Source organism: Anthonomus grandis, chromosome 4 (genome assembly GCF_022605725.1).
Source record: "Anthonomus grandis grandis chromosome 4, icAntGran1.3, whole genome shotgun sequence".
Classification (NCBI taxonomy): domain Eukaryota; kingdom Metazoa; phylum Arthropoda; class Insecta; order Coleoptera; family Curculionidae; genus Anthonomus; species Anthonomus grandis.
Genome location: NC_065549.1, coordinates 12,585,775 through 12,605,981, shown reverse-complemented (window position 1 = coordinate 12,605,981; position 20,207 = coordinate 12,585,775). Strand labels below are relative to the sequence as shown.

The window sequence follows — 20,207 nt, the reverse complement described above, 5'->3', positions numbered from 1 at the left end:
AAGTTTTAAAATGGCCACCGCAATCGCCGGACTTGAACCCAATTGAAAATCTTTGGGAGATTATAGAGAAAAAGATTCGCACTAAAAACATCGGAAATCGTGCTCAATTATTTGAAGAAATCAAGAATACCTGGAAATCAATGGATCCGGCTGTAATTTCGAATCTCATTGGATTGATGCCGAATAGATGTGAAAAAGTTATCCAGAATAAAGGGTACTGGACAAAATATTAGGTTAGTTTCATTAGTATAGGGTACAAATGTACTTTAAGGATAAGTCTCTCTAATTTTGTCGCACAGAATTTTTTGCATTTTTTTATTTTTCCTAATAAATCTTGAGAAATGTTTTTTTTTTTTTAATTTATTTTAGTGCCTTTTAAAACTACTTCAAAACATAACATCCTTCAGCACAAAAAGAGGAATTTAATCATTTTTATCTTACATAAAAGACGTAAGTAGTCGAGTCTCTCTAATTTTGTCCGATACTGTATATACTATTGATAAAAATTTATTTTCAACACAAGTGTCTTTTTTTGCGTCTATTGGACTATTTTTGAGCTTGCTAGAATTATTTTTATGTTGCTTAAATTAATTATGGACTTTAAAGATTATCACAATTTATTATTTATTTATTCTAATAAACTATTACTTAGGTCTGGCTTACAAGTCTTGCAACAAGTAAAAATTCGATGAATGAGTAACAAAAGTACCAAGCGTTGAAATTTAGAAAGTTGAAACTAACTTTTTATAACAAATATATCAGCATTCCTACTGCTAGTAATTTAATGGATACAGTCACTTGATAGTAAGAATTACTATGATTTTTAGTAAGAGAAGTGGATTGCTGATCGTTGATTAATTTATGTTGTAAATCGATAGTTGTAACAATAAACAATTTATCTGAGGCCAGACGAGGACACTTCCCAAATGTAATTTTATTTTTTGAAGTACTTTTTTACCTTAGTAACAAATTTATGAATTTAATACCTGCTCAAAAAAAATTTTAGATCTTTAAAATATTTAATTAGCATGTATAATTTAAATAAGCTTCAAATATTTTCATTAAAATAAAATATATATCTAACACACAAGATTCTCGGTCTCATAATAGCAACATAGTCTAATTATTAATTAAAATATATAATGCCATTCGGTCGTTGATATCGTCATCATCAGATACTTAAAAACATAAATATAATAAAGACAGTTTTCAAAAAAGGTAAAATTTTGCACATATTATTAAATACTATTTTACCTATTTTTTATTTTGCGCCAACTAAAAATATTTTAACTGCATTAAAAACCTACCTAAAATAATAACTCCTTTAAATGATTTAATTATATACTAAGTATGATTTACCTCAAGTAGAAGAAGAGCTGAGTAATAGTAAAAGCTAAAGTAACCAATATCTAACTAGAATTATATTATTGGTTATTGATTTTAGCTTAAGGTCCAAAACAATGTACTACGACTAATTAAATTCCAAGCGGGGGTTGCACTGTTCGCTTTTACTAATTATTTAGTTTATGGTCACCTTTTGGCAACATCGAATTGAAAATTCCACTTTAATCAATGATATTCTCCGGATCCTTAAGAGTCCTTGGTAAGATCCCAATTTTATTATTTCTTAATCAACCTTAAAATCATTCTTTTTCTGGATTTATCAAGCCATTTTACTTTAAAATTTAAATTCTCTTATGTCCTCGAGGACCGTCAAAATTTAATAATAACGATAACAAGCGTGTTAAGCCTTGCTTAAAAGCCATTTCACTGTCACAGCCGGATTATTACATTTAGGTCACAAAGCTCAACTATTTGTCTAGGACCGCTGGTGGAAGGGTGGTTTAAGGGAATATATCCGGACTAAAACATCCCGCAAAGCAATTCAAGTACGTTTCGGTTAAGTGGCGTGCTTGTTACGCATAATACAACATGCATTCATTAGGGGTGCGTAGGTGAAGAGTAAACATTTAAAGTAAACTCTCTATGCCACTATATTAACACCATTATTTTAGTTTGGATACTTAATATATTATGGATTTAATTTTTTTAAATTATTTATGCTATATTTCATTTTAGCGGTACTAATTTTTTTCTAACATATAAATTGTTCCTGTATCACAAGTTTGTCTCCTACCCTAATGGTAATAAAACTGTTAAATAAGAAATAGATATTAATGTATAATTATCTATTAGACAAAAAAAAACCATATTGTCTAAAAATCTCTATAGAAGTCATGTATTAAACTTTAAATTTTTTGATTAACGATAAAATAGAAACGTCAATATTCAAATATTTTACTAGGTTGTTGGACCGCATCATTCACTAAAACAGCACCTGAATATTCCCTATTAAATGATTTTCCTATAGTCTTCTATTTATGACTGTAATATCCCGTCCAATAACAGCGTTTAATAAAATTTAGGGATAGCCGTTTTTTTACTTTTACGATCTTCGCTAACGATAAAAGATATTGCAAATTCAGGTCCCTTAAAGTGCTGGTTTAGACCCTTATTTACTGCCATATTTATGTCGATAAAAACTTAAAATGGTCGCAATGATAATAGATCTTTTAGCTAGGCTTTGTTATGTTTATTCTGTTAATTTAAATTTATATCTAGGTTATTTGGTGGTTTGTCATAAATTATATATTTATATGTTATAATTTCTTGTAATGTACTTAGAGTTTAAATTTGCAAAAATAATAAAAACCTGGAAAATGCATGCATAACTTAAATGAACATTGAACATCTTTTATACAAATAAAAACTAAACCGTTTAATTTTAAAACTAAAATAATGAAATGTTATCATCACTTCAAGAGGTCAACTTTGTTTTTAAACATTTTCATATCAGAAATTTTGAAATATTTTAGGGAATTATGGTCGTAATAAATTTGTATCTAGTACCATAAAACGGATACATGGTTAGAAATAAATAATTTAATAGAACTATTAATATAAGAGCCTTTGTTACGATTTTACTTGACGTAATTTTAGACGAAAGGTTTAATAGAATAAAGAGTTACATCTGCAAATAATCTATTTAAGTCTAACCAAATTAAGGGCTTTTTTTGTATTAAAATATGCCAAAAGATGGCTTTTTATGAAATATGAAATGAGTAGTTTAAAAAATGCCATCGAATTCATCAGTAAATATGAAGCAAACTAAGAAATGAATTATTAACAGATTTGAAGGACTTGATGATGATGCACGAGACAAATGATATTATAATATACTACCCCAAGATACTCCTAATTTAACAGTCAGAATTTTTTTTCCTTTAAAGCAAAACAGGTGTTATTAGGTTTTCTGTCTAACAAAAATGATTTGTTGATACTATTGGTTTATTTTGTAATAAACTAATAGTATTAGTAATAGTAGTAAACAGTATTGCATTGCCAGAATCTTAAGTGACAGAATCGTCCACTATATCACACACCATATCACCGTCAAACAGCTATATCGGGCTCTCCTGACTGTTTAAAAGGAATAATATTAAATATTTAAACATGGTTAATTATCTGAGTTTCTTTAGCTTTTTTCAAAATTTTATATATGTAGAGTCTAAAAACTTTTAACTGCTCTTTATAATAAAGCCTAAAAATACAATTTATAATTTCTATTGTTACTTATTTGGAACGTGCAACATGTATGCATAAATTATGTATACACTTGTTCAAGTTGTCTTACGTTCAAAAATATTACATAAATATAAGATAATAAAACGTTTAGGTACAAAACTTTCTTTTTTTTTTGCTGATATACTTTTGTAACGCTTCCAATATATTTTGTTATTCTTCCTTATAGAGCTTAGATCATGAATTAAATACAATTTGAAACATTGGCTTGGAGTAAATAGCTTTTTATGTTTGACCAACATACCTATGGCCATTATCACTTCTACAGTATAATATAATATATTTATAATTAATATAAAATTTATAATAATATGGTAATTATACTCATTTATATATGTAGTATTTGAATATAAAAATTCTTAACTGCCCTTTAAAATAATTGGTAAAAGTACACTTTATGAATTTAACTATTACTTATTTAAGACTTGTATTAAATTTGTATGCATAACTTAAATGGGTACTACAGATCTTATATTTTAATAAAAGGTTTAAAGGTGTAGAATAATTTTTAGTATTGTTATTTGACATTTTTAATTTTAAATTTATCAATAAATTAAAAGATAATTAGATCTAGCCTGGAGCTACTCTAGCTACCCATATTACCTGAAATAAAATATTAGATTGCTTTTCAGTAACAATATTTAAGGTACCTTAAAAATACTTATGCTCATACTAAACGTAATAACTAATATAATGCTAAATTGCAATTACTTAAAATCAGAATATACTAAAAATTAAATTAGGAAGTAAAATAGAAAAATCTATAAATTATAAACTCCAAGATAGGTCTTTTTACTATAGGAAATATTAATTCGAGGACAGAGGTTTATGAAAAAGACAAAACCTAAATATTTCCCTTGTTCCAGAGGGTTAAATTAGATGTTGATGGAGTACATTTAGTGTCTAAAACTCTCCACATAGCTAGTGGGGTACCATAGGCGTCAATTTTGGCATCTTTGTGATTTACATTATTCAAAAGTAATTTGCCTTAAAATCTTTCAATCTCGTATCATCTGTATGTCAACGATTGCCAAATCAACTAAAGCTGAGCTAAAACCAGCTAAATCGATACTATTATTACTTTTGAACTAGCAATACTTTTGCGATTTTATTTATGGATTCTGTTTGCTTGGTTTGAATAAGTATGGAATTGTGTATGCGTCATTTAGCATGCCTTAACAGAAGAGACCATATTACTCCTTTATTTTTGGAAAAATTAAAAGTAAATTATTTAAAAAAATCTATACATTTTTATAATATTTTTTTATACTTTATTTAATAAATAACTATTTGCTCAAACAATTTCTTAAAAAAAGCAGTATGTGTACATAACTTGCTAATAGTTAGACCTCATTCTGCCTCTTTATTTAAGTGCTCATTTAGATACTAGTTTTCTTTATAACTCTCGACCCAATAATATTAAAGATATTTTAAATTACAATTTAAAGAAAAAACTTCGTATGTTTTAAATAAGTATCGTTTGATCCCAAATCAATTACAGTTCTTTTTTTCTTCTTTGTTGATTATTAAGAGTTACTTGTCATAGAAATGTTTTAGTTACTTTTTACATTTAGGATGTATTTTGAGCTAAATTTTTGTAGCTGGTTAGGATATAACTTTTTTCACTTTCCTTTCTATATCATTTATCATTATTTATTTATTTTCTGGCTTGTAAGGGCACTTTAGATAAATACGTGTATTGCCCTTTTACGTTTAATAAATACAAATTTTATTTTAAAGGCGCTTTAATCTTTTTAATATTTAATTGAAAATGTGTAAAAAGCTGATTTTATTTTAATTCAAAAAATTTCTTTGATCCAGCTTTTTATATTTTAAAAAATTACATAAATATATTTAGAATTTAAAAAAAATATTGCCTTTTACGTTTAATATTAATAAAAATTTATTTCTTAGGGCTCCTTGATAAAAGTCTATATCGATTTTTAGAATTTTAACCTCAATTCTGATAAGCATTTTTTTTAATTTAATTAACTAAGATTTTCAAAGAGTGGGTTAATAAAAATATTCTTTTATGATTTATGTTAAGGTTATTTTTTTATTGTATTTAATCCCATTTTATTTATCGTTTTTGATACTTTTTCTCATTTCGTCTTAGCATAAATTGCTGTATGTATTATAAAATTATTTAATATTCTCATTTGTATAATTAAAATACTGATAATTAATTGGTAATGCTACATGAAAGTGATGCAAAGAATAGATTTCCTTTGGTTAACATGACAAAGTGCGTCTTGGTAGTATTTAGAGGCAATTTCTTCTAATGTCTAAATATTTTTAATTTAAGTTTTTTTAAAACAGTTTTGTAAAAGTTACATATTTTTTCTAGCTTTCCTAGAGCTAATAAATATATTTAATTCTGAGAAAAATAAATGATTTTTTAAATTAAATTAAAGAGTTTCGAATCCGATTATCTATTATTTTTTATTGCCTTTTAGGTTTAAAACAATGCAGTAAAAATGTATATAGGAAAGTGACACTCCTCCTCCACAGATTTTATTCATAGTCCTAAAGTATGAAAGAGTTCCCTCGGAAAAACACTTACAAAGTAGGCGAGCTTTGGCTTGAGTCTAGGCAATGATCAGATAAAAGCTTACACAAGTGCAAAAAGAAAACCCTTTGTTGTTTTTCCTGACTTATAAAGTACAAAACTCTTTAATATTTATGGTTTATTTGCTGAAAGGTATACACCATAATAAGTTTTCTATTATCCCTATTGACAAGGAAAAAAGCCGAAATTGGTTTCTAGCGTGCCAAATAAAATAAATGTTAAACGAGCGATTCGTACGGGATACGGCATCGGCGCCCGGCTTTGGATGTTCGTGCGAAGGAAAAATAATGGGCTTTTGTGTGCGAAAATCGGTCCCGAGCTACGTGAAAGTAATTCTATATAATTGTACTTTACGGACACCTTTTCCTTTGGAAATACAAATAGTAGCGCCTTCCGCGCTAAAATCAACATATTAATTAAGTTGTTTATCGAAGTAGCATTTACAAATTTTTTATAGCGTCGCGTGTCGAAAGAACACTTTCAACAAAAATCAGAAATAATTTTTGCTTTAGTGATATAAGAAATTTTCTACCTATTTATTAAGTTAAAATACATGACGTTTAATACCCATTTAAGTTATGCATACAACATGCTAACCTTAACATATATTTTTTTGGCCTCGTAAAGGGTTCAAATATCCAATTTGTGTACAAAAAATTAACAGTCTTTAAATCGCAATTTATTTATATCTTTATTAAAACAAAGAGTTATAATAAGTACAGCTTTACTTTAAGTCTGTTATGATATATTTAAAGCTCTCGATCAGGGTAAATCAACATTATTAGTATTGCTGCTAAATTTTAGTGAATCACTTGACACGTTGGATCTTTCAATTTTATAAACTAAACTCAAATACTTTGGACTACACTCTGGAATCAATGTTTTAAATAATTATCTTCGATTAAATATCAATGGGTATCAAGCGGTCTCACCAGAGGCATTCCAGTCCTTTGGTATTGTGCTTTGTACTTATGTGACTTCCATAATTACCTTCAGAGTTCTCATTGATATTAATATGCCGACGACACAGACCTTAATTCATTTAAACATGGCTATTTCCTAGAATCTGTGAAAGCTATTAATGCAGATGTTATTATGATATTCTGGTATATTGGTTTTTATTGCTTCCAAATCTAAGCTTCTAGTATTTGAGAAACGTCTTTCTAATACTGCGGACATAAATATGAAAAACCCATTTTTAATCCTTACTAATATCATAGATTCGTCAATCATGTACTCGAATTTATTACAGTTTTATCCTTATAACTTAAAAGTGTTATATTTGTATAAATAACGAATTTTTCACTACCGTTAGACGATTTTGCGATTATCAACTGTAAACTATGCAAATATCTTAATTTGACCAGCATTGTATCAAAGAGAAAAAAAAAGCGTTAAAGAAAAAGTGCCGCTGATGATAGAATACAAGTGGTTATCTGATTACTTACTTGTTGGACTATTAGAGAACTTTATAAAGAAATAAAATTAATAATGCTACAATTTTCTCTGTCATTTTTAGGTACATTCAGGTACATTTTTATTATTTCCAATGATGTCCTATCCGTAAGCAATGATTTTTGTACTCTAAATAATATCGCACATCGTTTTCAGCCACCAGTGCAAAATCAAACTCTTCAGTCACAATATTGAATTTGTGTTAGTAAACGAAAAGTTGATCGTCTGGGATATGATGAGGGACTGACTTATTTAAAAAATTAATAATCCTATCGAGATGTTTAATATGATTGTATACAATTTTTTATTATGCTCCGTAATAAAAGCATTGGAGTTTTTTTAAATTCGTTTGAATTCCGACTAAATGAAGGCTTTCACTCTACTAATAGAGAAGGCAGTAACAAAGTTTTTAATTTTTTATAGGAAAATTTTGCTATTAATATGCTTTAACGATTGCCGCTAACTAAAATTCATTATCTTTTAAGCACACTTAAGGAGCATAATGGTCGGATAAGCATTTTTTCTTGAAGCAAAATTCGTTAAGCATTAATATTTGAGGCATAATAAATACTTTCCCAGTAAGAAGTTAAGCGATTTTGTTAAATTTAACAATATCTATATTATTTATATCCTTTGTATATTAAAACATAATTTCTTCTTTGGTAACCTAGTATGTCCTACATTAGGTAAGTTAATGATCCAAGAATAGTGGGTGTATTACTTAAAGAATATATCTTAATGTAATAAAAACCCCATTTAAAAAGATATATTTAGAGCTTGTGTGTAAGTCTTGGAATGAGTGGAATGCACAAGTTACACCTGGTTGGCAAATTATATATCCAATAGCGATTTTATTGTTATTTATAAGTACCTGCAACCAATTACCCTTTGTTTCCTGAAAGAATATTTGCAATTATCCAAGTTATATTATAGGTCAACCTGGATGGTCTAAAATATATAATTGATTCTGGGTTGTCTCTAGTGTAAACAAAATACCATTAATATATTAAAATCATGTGATATTAAAATCACCACTGTGATGAATATTTTATTATTTCCTAGACATACCTGCAATATACTAAATATTTCAATTTCAGTACTATTAATAATTGTGCTATAAACATAGATTCTTTGCTTTTGTTTTGTTTTTCTATAAACTTAAAATATCCTCATTTATGCACTCATTCTTTGTTAATACCTTGATATAGCAAATAATTTTAATATTTTTATTATTGATATGCTATAGCAATTAGAATATTAATATTACTGATAGAACGAATTTTACTAGTTTGGTATAGTAAAAACGATTTGTAAATGTAAAAGTTTATAAAATATTAACTAATATTTGTTAATTACTTGAGAAAAATATTAACTAATTTTCAACTTTTACTTTAATGCTTAGAGCAAAATTAAGCATTTTCCAAAATTAAAATAGGATAATAACAAAAGAGGTTTGTTCCAGGATATTTGTGCAAGTAAAATGGCAAAAAATTAACAAAATTGTATACTCGATATTTCTGGTTTTATACTAAGCCTTCCCACTATTCAGCTAGACTGGATTTCGTTTAAAAGATCTCCCGTATTATCATTGTAAGTGTGCACGATTAAACGCGAATAGGTGTTTTCGTTTCCATTGTAGTACCTTAGGCCAATTTGCATAATCTGGGTTAAATTACGCCGATGCGGAATAAACAAATTTGCACAAGCTAGTAATAGGGCGTCCTAAATTACGAAGTTAACTGACAGGGCTTCTAATTGCATCATATGTTAATACCGGAGCCTTCTCCGAGTGCTTTGATTCTATTGATTGTCTATCTACTTCGGAAGGTAAATTGCGTTAAACCAAAGTTGGATCTGAAATTTCAAGTGGTGCTAATCAGTGCATATGTATTTATTCATGTGTACTATATTGCTGTAATGAATATTAATCAATTTTTAGATTCTACATAAAACTGTAAGAGATTTCATCAACCGCATGCTTTATCTCAACATTTGTCGCTTAAAATATCAAGAACTAACAATTTTTCAGATGAAAAGATATTAATTAAATTCTTAGATAATTTGACGGTGGTAGGAAATCGAATGTTTAACCTATCTAAACAAAAATCTAAAATACTATAATGAAATACATTTTTAAAATTTACTAAAAATGTTTTTCTGCTTATTGGTATCTTCCAGACAAGGCCTAAAAAAAAGAACAAAAATTGGTAAATCCATAAGAAACCAAAAACGGGAGTAAACAACCGATTTTACGTAGTATCTCTATAGCAAAGTATATAGATTTCAACTGTGACTATCTGTGTTTCAACTGTGTCTATAGCTTATCTTGCATTGAAGAAGCCAGTAAGCAGAAGCACGTGAACTTAAAATCGATAGCACTAAAAGGCTTTTTAAAAGCGCAATTTATTTAATAAAATATAAAATACAAAAAAACTGAAAGTAATATAAAACGAACAACAGTATGATTTTACTCTGAATTTCAGTTTATATCTATTTTTTACGAATTTTATATTTTAATAAAAAAGTTCGTGTTTTCGTATTTTTAAAAGTAGTATTAGTACAGGCGCAGTCAGTAGGAACATCAAAAATCACTCTATCACAAATTGATTCTCTTATTTTTACAATTTATTGGCAATCAAACAATCAGTCGACAGTAATTCGGGCTAGTCGCAAAGACCACAAGTTAATTTTTTAATTATTTATTTAATTTATTATACACTTAACAGATCTAGAATAAATCCTATTACATCTTTGAAAATAAACGTAAACCTAAATTAAAAAATGAAAGCAGTAGTACATTAAAGTCTTCACATCTGACAAAAACTTCTTATAATCATCACGAAAGACTGTTGTCAGCCACATCAGGTATATAAAAAGTAACCAATTTCTGGTATTATAACTAGGGGTATTAAAAGGTAAGGTAGATAAAAATTTAGGGTGATGTGAAGGACTATTTATAGTTTTTTTATAAATATCTAAATATATAACTAATATATCTAAATATATCTAATATCTAAATATATAACCAGGGCAAGCTGATTTTTATGAGACTCATAATAAGGATAGCAAATACCATTTGCATACTTTAAGATGCTTCTTGACATAAAGTTGCTTTATACAATAAGCGTTTTTGGAGTCCTTAGTATTTTGCAAAATAAAACCGTACATCTTTAAAACTCTATTTGCTAAATCTTTTATATCAGGATTAAAAGTCAATTTCATCAAATATTACTCCGAGATGGTTAATCTGTTAGACACGTGACAATTAACTATCTTGCATAGAGCAAGGATAAGTTATTGGAAATTCCTTTTTAGTTTAGGTAAGAATAAAATATTTACCAGTATTTAAATATAGCTCATTATCTTCAAGCAATTTACCAATATTTTCTATAGAATTTTGTAAAATAAGGCAGTCCTCAATGCTTTTTATTATATAATGATTTTTTAGTCATCCGCATAGAACAAGAAGAGAGCATTTTTTTGTTATACTATTTATGTAGAGTACAAATAATAGTGGCCATAAATTAGATCCTTGACGTACTCCAGATATAGATTTAAGCGTAAAAGATTTAAAACCCCTCAAATTTACTCTATGCTGACGACTCCAGAGATACAAGGCGTCCAAAAAGGGTGTCAGCAATGTGATGTTGGCATAAACCAAATACACCACATTTCTATGATCATTTATTTATGGCAAATTAATGTACAGTCAATGGAAATTCATGAACCAATAACAATGCTGTCTAAATGGTGTCCGTTACGCTGTATGCCCTCAAGAATGAAGATTACTGATAACCCGTCCACACATTTCCCTTAATATTAATCTTATTTGCTCCTGGATGTTTTGCTTTAATTGATTTGTATCAGCTGGATTATTCTCGTAGAACTTAATTTTGAGGTAACCCCATTAAAGATAATCAAGTGGCGATAGGTCCGGGCTCTTAGGAGGCCAATTAATATTGCCTCTTCTTGAAATGACTTTATTGGGGAATAATTGTTGAACAGCTTTAATTGTTCGATTTGACGTATGGCATGTCGCACCATCCTGCTGAAACCAGGTTTCTAAGTTAAAACCCTCAAACTGTCGAAGAGATAGTGCAAGAAAATCTGCACAAAACATTGCACAATACCACACGGTATTAATGGTAAGTGCCCGTCAATTTTGATCTTTAAAAAAATATGGCCCAATTATGCCATCAGCAGACATAGCAGCCCATACGGCCACTTTGGGGCTATGCAGTGGAAGTTCGTGTTTTCTGCGGGGATTTACCTCAGACCAGTATCTGCAATTTTGCTTATTTACGTGGCCATTTACATGAAAATTAGCCTCATCACTGAATAAAATTTTATTGAAATCCACGAATTGTTCCATCATTTCATTGACAAATTCTAACCGTGTATTGTAATCCCTCGATTTTAATTCCTGCACTAGCTGTATCTTATATGCATGCAGATGCAAGTCTTTGGTCAATATGTTATGTAAAGATAATAATTATAATAATAATAATAATTCGTTTATTAGGACCAACAATATTAACCAAAAATACAGAAATTTCAATGCACTATGTCCTAAAAGGCTCCTCAGACACCTTACAATAGAAGTGTTGTAAGGCACTGCTTAAGCCCAAACACAAATAAATTAAAACTTTTACATTTTTAAATATTTAGAATCTAAGGTAATCATTACAAAATAAGGTAGAGTAACAAAATTGAAATAAACATAATTAAAAATAAATGCAAAATACAAAAATACATAATGGCCAAAGCAAACACATAATTTAAAATTATAGAACTATAAAATACTTAGAATAAATTTAAAATATAAAACAGAAATACAGAGATATAAATAGAAACATAAAGCAAAAACAGCAAACAAAAAGACAAGAAATCAAAAAAAAAAATACAATAACTCAACACGTAATTTAAAAACCATTTTTCAAGAAATCACAGCTATTTAAGAGATCCAGTTAGACAAGCTTACCCCTATAATTCAGTTAGAGCCTATTTGTTCAACAATCAGAATTTGTTTAAGTCGTTTTTTAGAGTTCAACAGCGAAGTGTTTGAAAATGATGGTGAAAATAGGTTTATAGTTTTAGCCGCACAATATGAAAATAATCTTTTAAATATTTCTTTTCGATGTCTAGGTATGGACACTTTATCATTAAAACGCAAAGGTCGATTACAAGCATCAACTTTAAATTCAAGTTTCTTAAAAAGATATCCTGGCTTTTTTGTTTTAAGAATTTTAAAGCAAAATGTATTCATGTGTAGTTTTTTACGATTGTACATGTTAAGCCATTTTGATTTACGTAAAAACGGTGAAATGTGTTCGTGTCTACGGACGCCATAAATTAAATGTAAACATGAATTTTGTACTTTTTGAATCCTTCTAGATTCAAAACTATCAAGACAAGGCCCATAAATAACATCACAGTGATTGAAATGGCTTAGCACTAACGAATCACATAGCAATAATTTAATATCTTTTTGTAAAAAATGATCTTTTGAGAGTAGTCGTCTGACTTCGCTTCCGTACAAATAAGGTTGGATTCTCTCTGACTGATTGACGTACTCGTTCGATGTTTTCTGCACTTTTTATGATTCGTGGGTGGCCTGGATTATGAATTTTCACTGTGGATCCAGTAGCTTCAAACATTCTGATCCATTTTCTAATAACATCAGGGCTAGGTGATAATTGAATATCATGTAATTGGTAATGAGCGCGATATAGACAGCGTGCTGTCACGATTGAATTATTGTTTTGGTAAAATGCACGTACACAAAAAGCGCGTTGCTCTCCGGGAAACGGCTCCATTGCAACTGAAATTCCTTGAACCCGTTTACATTTTGACTCCCACCGTAAGTGGCGGGGTTGCCACGTCTGAGATTAAATGCACAAATAAAGTGCTGATACCCTATTTGGACACCTTGTATAATTGTAAAAAATGGACTATGCAATAAGGTCCATACTCTTTATCCAACCTTTCAGACAATATTGTAAATGAAACCTTATCAAACGCTGTTTCGAATTTTGTATAAATGACATCCATGTGATTACGTTGATTTGGAACATCTGAAATATTTTAGATTATTTATGTTAAATTACTTACTGTAGACCACGCTTTCATAAAACCTTGTTAATGGATTAGCATCCGGTGTTAAAGACACGAATAATATAAACACGAATACATATCTTTTAGTTCAATATTAGTCAATAAGACATTCGACAAACTTGTATTGGATACTTTGTTGGGATTGTGAATTAATTTTTTCCAATAGACACTGGTAAAACAGTTTGCAAAAGGGGTAGAAATCTCTTCTCCACCCTAATATTGTATACCATCTAGATATATTTTATTTGGGACATACATATATCCTTTTTTATTGTCAAAAAAAGTCCAAAATGATTTGAAGTCCAATTTTATATATTATTGAATTGTTTTAATGGAGTCAATATCTCCTGATCTATAGTATGTTTTTTAGTTTGTCTTTTACTTTGAGTTTAATACAACATAATGTTCAATTTAGATCCCTTAAAGTTTATATACGTATTTTACGATTTTTATATTTAAACAAATAATTTGTGTTTTATGGATTCTAATGTTATTCATTTTTAATTTATGTCATACATGCGCCTTTCGGTACCTATTTCTTTTTTTTATTTATACTAATATTTTATGATATAGACAATATCTCTATATACCCATTCCATCGTACTCTTTTATATAATTTTAAACCTCTAAACAAAAAAATATTTAAACCCTAGACATTTCCGACAACAACAAGCAGACACAATAATTCAAAGATTAGGATACAGGTGCGCGGTATCAACGACCCCTAAATCAAGCTTCTAAATCGTAGATTTAAGACTTTACCTCGAATGTATACGGGGTTTTTGGCTTCAATTTAGCGAGTTTCGACTCTAGCCAAAGTAATGGGAATTGATTTGGAATTACAGCGCAAACGTCGTAAATAGGAACTTAGTGTAGTCGTTTATAAGATAGCATTAGATTCTTAAAGTAAGTAACATCCATGGGGACGTAAATAAAACCGGAAAATCCCAATTTGATTTTATTTTGGTGCGTTATTTTTTAGCAGGCTTAAACAAACAAAGAAAATCTTGATTTATCTTTTCCTCTCATTGTCTGCTTTATCAAGCCAACCAAAAATAACGGGATTTAACGACCACGTTGTCAGGGACCTTCTTAAACCTTTTTTTTAAGAAAATGTAAAAACCGGAACGACACAAAAGGAAACTCGATGAGATAAGAGAGTTTTTTGTTTGCTCAAAGGACCCTTAAAAGTGAAATTTGGTTAATTTTAATGCAGTGACAGCTACACAAAGAGGATATTCTTCAAAAAGAAGTCAATTGGTTCTTATAAGTCAAGATAAAAGGGTTTGAGAGTACGAGCGGATTATCATAATAATACGGCTAAAGTATTAATTTTATTACGAAAAAAAAAAGAAAAAGGGAAATGATAAAGCAAAAAAAAAATTTTTTAATATTTTTGGTTTGTTAATATTTTGTTTTCTAGATTTCTAATGAACTTATAGCTTCAGTTATTTACTCTTTTTAATGTTTTATGGAAGCGTCGGAAATATCCTTTATAGTAACGCTTTTAGTAGAACTTTAAAATGTTAAAATTATATTAAAAATGAGGTCAGGAGATCTTTAAATATTTAACATCAAGGATAGTAGTGCTCCCAGATGATATTAAACCAACCTTAAAAGAAACCAATCTTTAAATATTTTTCTATCATTAAAATTATTATCATTAGCTGTTGAGTCCCATCCTATATTCCAAATAGTAAATCTCGTTTTTAAACCCTAATGCACTAAAAGGCACTATTGTGATTCCTGTTCATAAAAGTTGTCTCAAATATAGGTTTATCTAATTAACGACCTATTGCTCTCACAAACAGCATTAGTAAGTGATATATATATACTATTTAATAATAAATTATTAGTAAGTTTTAGAAAAGCCTATTAAATGTAGGCTGTGAGTTTATTTAAATAATTATAAATAATTATCGGTAAACCAATATGAATTTAGAGAAAACTGGAGCACAGAATGCATTATTAAATATTTTTTATAAAATAATAAATAATGCCAAGAAGATATACAATATAAGCGTGACTTGAAATGAACATCGACGGGTCCGAGCCTTATTGCAAAAAACCCTACTCTTAATTTTAAATGAATTTAGACATAATTTTGGAACGCACTGTATATACTACTATTATTATTATCATATAAATGGCATTTGATTTTAAGGTGTTATAGAGTTTAAATTGGTGTTACTTTCTTGCCTGGTTGCTAATTTAAACTTAAAGTGATTTTCATTACTATAAAGGTTATCATTATATATATTAATATCATTAAAACAATGCGGAAAAAATAATTTTGTAGAAAATATGAAAATTTTTACAGTAGGAATGGCGTAATTGCCTTAAAACCCTAAGTTACACTAAAAACTAATCACCCGTTAAATGAAATTTTCGACACACCCCAATACTAAAGTGGCTAATTGACCCCTATTAAGCTGTTCATCCAAAGTGAGCCATAAGAAGGGTCATTTTTAATGAAATCAGGGTAAAAGGGACTATGGATTAGTGCCTCGATAAGTAAAATCTGATTTTAGCACGATTCTATTTTTGCTATAAGGTTTCTATAAGTAGGTCTTTAAACCTTAAAAAAATAAGTTGCAAAAAATTAGTAAAATTTCAAAAATAATTCACAAGGACCTTTTTTCATGTAGAAAACAATAAAACCATTGAAGCAAAAGAGGTATTTCATCTGACGTACCAAGAATATTTAAGTGACTCAATAACCAAAATTTGATTTAATTGAAATAACATAGAGCATATTTTCTCTAGAAATAAATGAGCTTGTAAAATAATTAAAGGTAATATGACAGAGGGTAAAGAACGCTCTATGTTAAATCTGATTTGCCCGGAAAAATGGGTAAGATACTATGAAAAAATACTGACAAAAGATCGTGCAGAATTTTAAAGTTAAAAGTTACTTTGACAAATTATTTCGGCACTGAGCGTTATTGTGTCGTTATAGTAGCTATTTATTATGCCAATATATGTGTATGTGTATGACATGTGTGTCGAATAATATAGGATTATGTTATGAGTAATATAGATAATTTGAACTTATGATTTTGTTTTTTTCTTTTTGAGTTTTTTTTAATTTACTTTACATAGGGGGTTAAACCTGTGTCTTTTTAAAATTGTTTTTTAACCTCCTTTTTGCCATTTATGTAAATAGATGGAAATAAAGATGTTAAATAAATCCGTTAAATAGTATCATGTAAACAGTAGCAAATAAACAACTTTGTAGGTTGTACGAAAAAAAATTAAGAGCCAAATTGATGATTGTTGGAAAGACTCTAAAGAATAAGGTAGCTTTCATATTGATCTTTATTGTATAAACATTGTCTAAGACAAACAACAGAAAAATTTTTATAATACAATATGGATACATTTTTGGTATTTATTGACCTTTAAAAAACGTACGATAATGTCCCATGAGTCAAATGCGGATTATCAATTAACACATCAAAAACAGAGTATGTAGTTTGAGTATCGAAAATACTGACAGCTGTTAGTATCTTGGTGTAACCATTACAAATGATTGGCAAAAGATAAAGGAAATAACAATTAGTATTGGACAAGGTAATTTCACAATACTTTAACTAAATACTATACTCTGGAATAACCACACATCACTCGGACCAAAAAAATTGTAATATACAAAAGTATCATAGAAAGTATTGCTACATATTCAGAGTTTTGAATAATAAATAAAAAAGACGCCTCTAACATAAAAGCAATGGAAATAAACTGGTGACCTAAATGTTGACAACTAACCAGAAAAGACAAAATAAGGATTCCTGAACTTGAAACTGAAAAGACTGAAATAGTATGGTCATTTCAAAAGGATGATTTTTTTTATAAAACTTTAATTTAATAAAATTGATATAAGTTTTAACAGGTATGCAATTTTCTTCCTTAAAGATTACTAAAGAAGCAATTTTTTATTTCAAATTTTAATTATATCTAAGATATAGTAAAAAATTTAATATAGAATCAGATATTATTATTATAAATATTATTATTATTATAAATACATATCTATTGTAGTTATTTCTATTCTTTTAAAAAGTATTTTATTAAAAACAAAACAAGCATTTGTATTTGCCTTCTGTCAAGGGTGCAAATCTACTTCTTCTTAATATAATAATAAACTTCTCCCACGAATCTTGCTGGTTTTCTAAACAAAAAAAAATCATTCCAAACATAAGCCACATTTAAAGCCATAAGCTTTAACAAATCATATATTTTGTTTCAATTTTGAATAATAATATTAAATCTTTAATTTTGCTTTTAATTCAATTCTAAAATACTTTCCTATTTTCACATTCTTTTATTCTGTGCAATAAATTGTCAACTGGTTTATCACATATTTTGCATTTTTAATTGTCCTCTATATTATGTCAGTTTTTCTCTAGTCACATACACAAAATTTATGACCTTATATGATGCCGATTTCCATTTAGTTGAAATTATTTGAATTCCAAATTTTTTCCATATCACATATCCCATTTAACCCTAGAATTTCCTAGAAACTTCTATATGTGATTTTAATAACGTTTGTTCTAATATTTTTTTACATATAAGTTTTGTATTAACCTTATCATCTTTTGTTATATTTGTTTTCTGTAATATATCATATTATTGATGGTATTCTTTAGATAGATTTTTATTATTATTTCTTTCAAATGTTTTGTTTAATAATGACTCATACTAATGACTTATTATCACAATTTTATTTAAAATGATTTTCCATAAATAAAACCGTTGCTTTAAATTCAACATTTAATAATTTGTGCCTACCTTTTTCAATAGGTAGATATAGTTGTGTTCCTGCTATCCTATATAAGTGCCAGTAATATCCTATCTGAGTGATCGATCCCAAAAAGTATCGTACAATACACGTTGCTCTGAAACTATAAAAATTCGATCTGGTGTGCCCCAAGGATCAATTCTGTCTCCGCTACTTTTTTTATTATATACTGCTGATATTCTTCAATCAACTAGTTACTGCACAGTCACTGCTTTCGCTGGCGACACACAGCTTGTATACAATTTTGACACATCTAACTATGTTGATGCGGCGCAGAAGGTCAATCTGGACTTGGAAACTATTAGAACATTATCTTATTAGCATAATCTGCAACTTAATTCAAGCAAGTCAAAACTTTTATGTATTGTCAATAATAAAAACAGCAACATTATTAAGAAAAACGTTGATATTGTGTTAGATGGCTCAAAACTCTCCTATGTTACTTCAGCTAAAAATCTTAGATTAATCATTGGTCAAAATTTACGTTACAACGAGCATGTTAAGCATTTAAATAAAAAATCTTTCCTTTCTCTTAAATTAATGTACAGCCAAAGACATTCGCTTAATTTTAGATTAAAAAAAAAAAATACTGTGCGATAGTCTCGTCCTGAGCCATTATTCGTAATGTGATTTTATATACATGCCATGTCTTCGATTAGTAGAAAAAGAAAAAATCCAAAAAATGCAAAATTCTTGTTGCAGATTAATATATGGTATTAAAAGGAATGAACATATATCACATAAAATAAAGGAAACTAAATAGCTTAACATGTCAAATAGGTGCAAGCTTCATTTAGCAAATTTTGTACACAAGATTGTTACAGTACCAGTATCAACTTCTTCAATAAAAAAACTAAAAAATAAGTTTATCCCTAGAGGTAAAGTACATAATTTGAACATAAGAAATAAAGGATTCTTCACCATGCCTACATTTAAATCTACTTTTTACAAAAAATCTTTTCTGTTTAATGCTATTTAATTATATAATAATATACCTAATGAGTTTAAACTTTTAAATGTAAATAAATTTAAATATAAATTTAGGGAATATCTATTTCAAAAATAAGCGTAGGAGGGCATGCCATCATGTACATTGTACATACAGTATCCCTTTAGCCTTAGATTTTATATAAACAAACAAGATTCTTATTATTTTATAAAATTTATTGTTTAATCATATTTGATTTTAAATGGGCTCCTGCATCTATAACCTTATATATTCTTTTTATATTCTTAATATTAAATTAAAATAAGTTATTACCTTGTTGATCTCTCCCAACAAGACTCTATAAACCTCATTATTGTTATGTTTAACCTATAAGTATTATATTGTAGTTTTATGGAATAGAATCGTAATTTTATTATTGTTAGTTTATGTAATTAAAAAAAAACCATATGCTATTTTTTCTTTTTGTGGTTAAGTTAGAGTAGCGTTTAGGGCTAGACTTCGCCATTACTTTAAAATCTTGTATTTATAATGTATATTTATTGAAATGAAAGTTTTTATTATCATTATTATTATTATTCTTTATTATATCTGCCAGATCATAAAAAATGTTTTATTATTCTAACAATATTTTGACTACACATTGCTATTAAGGGTAAAACCTATGTTGTATACCC

The 20,207-nt window shown here is 28.2% G+C and overlaps 1 protein-coding gene across 1 annotated transcript in view; it reads right to left on the bottom strand.

Moving 5' to 3' along the window:
• The window catches only part of LOC126735075 (neuroligin-1-like), a 545,354-nt gene that overhangs the window by 228,267 nt on the left and 296,880 nt on the right, over positions 1-20,207 (bottom strand). The window lies entirely within an intron of this gene.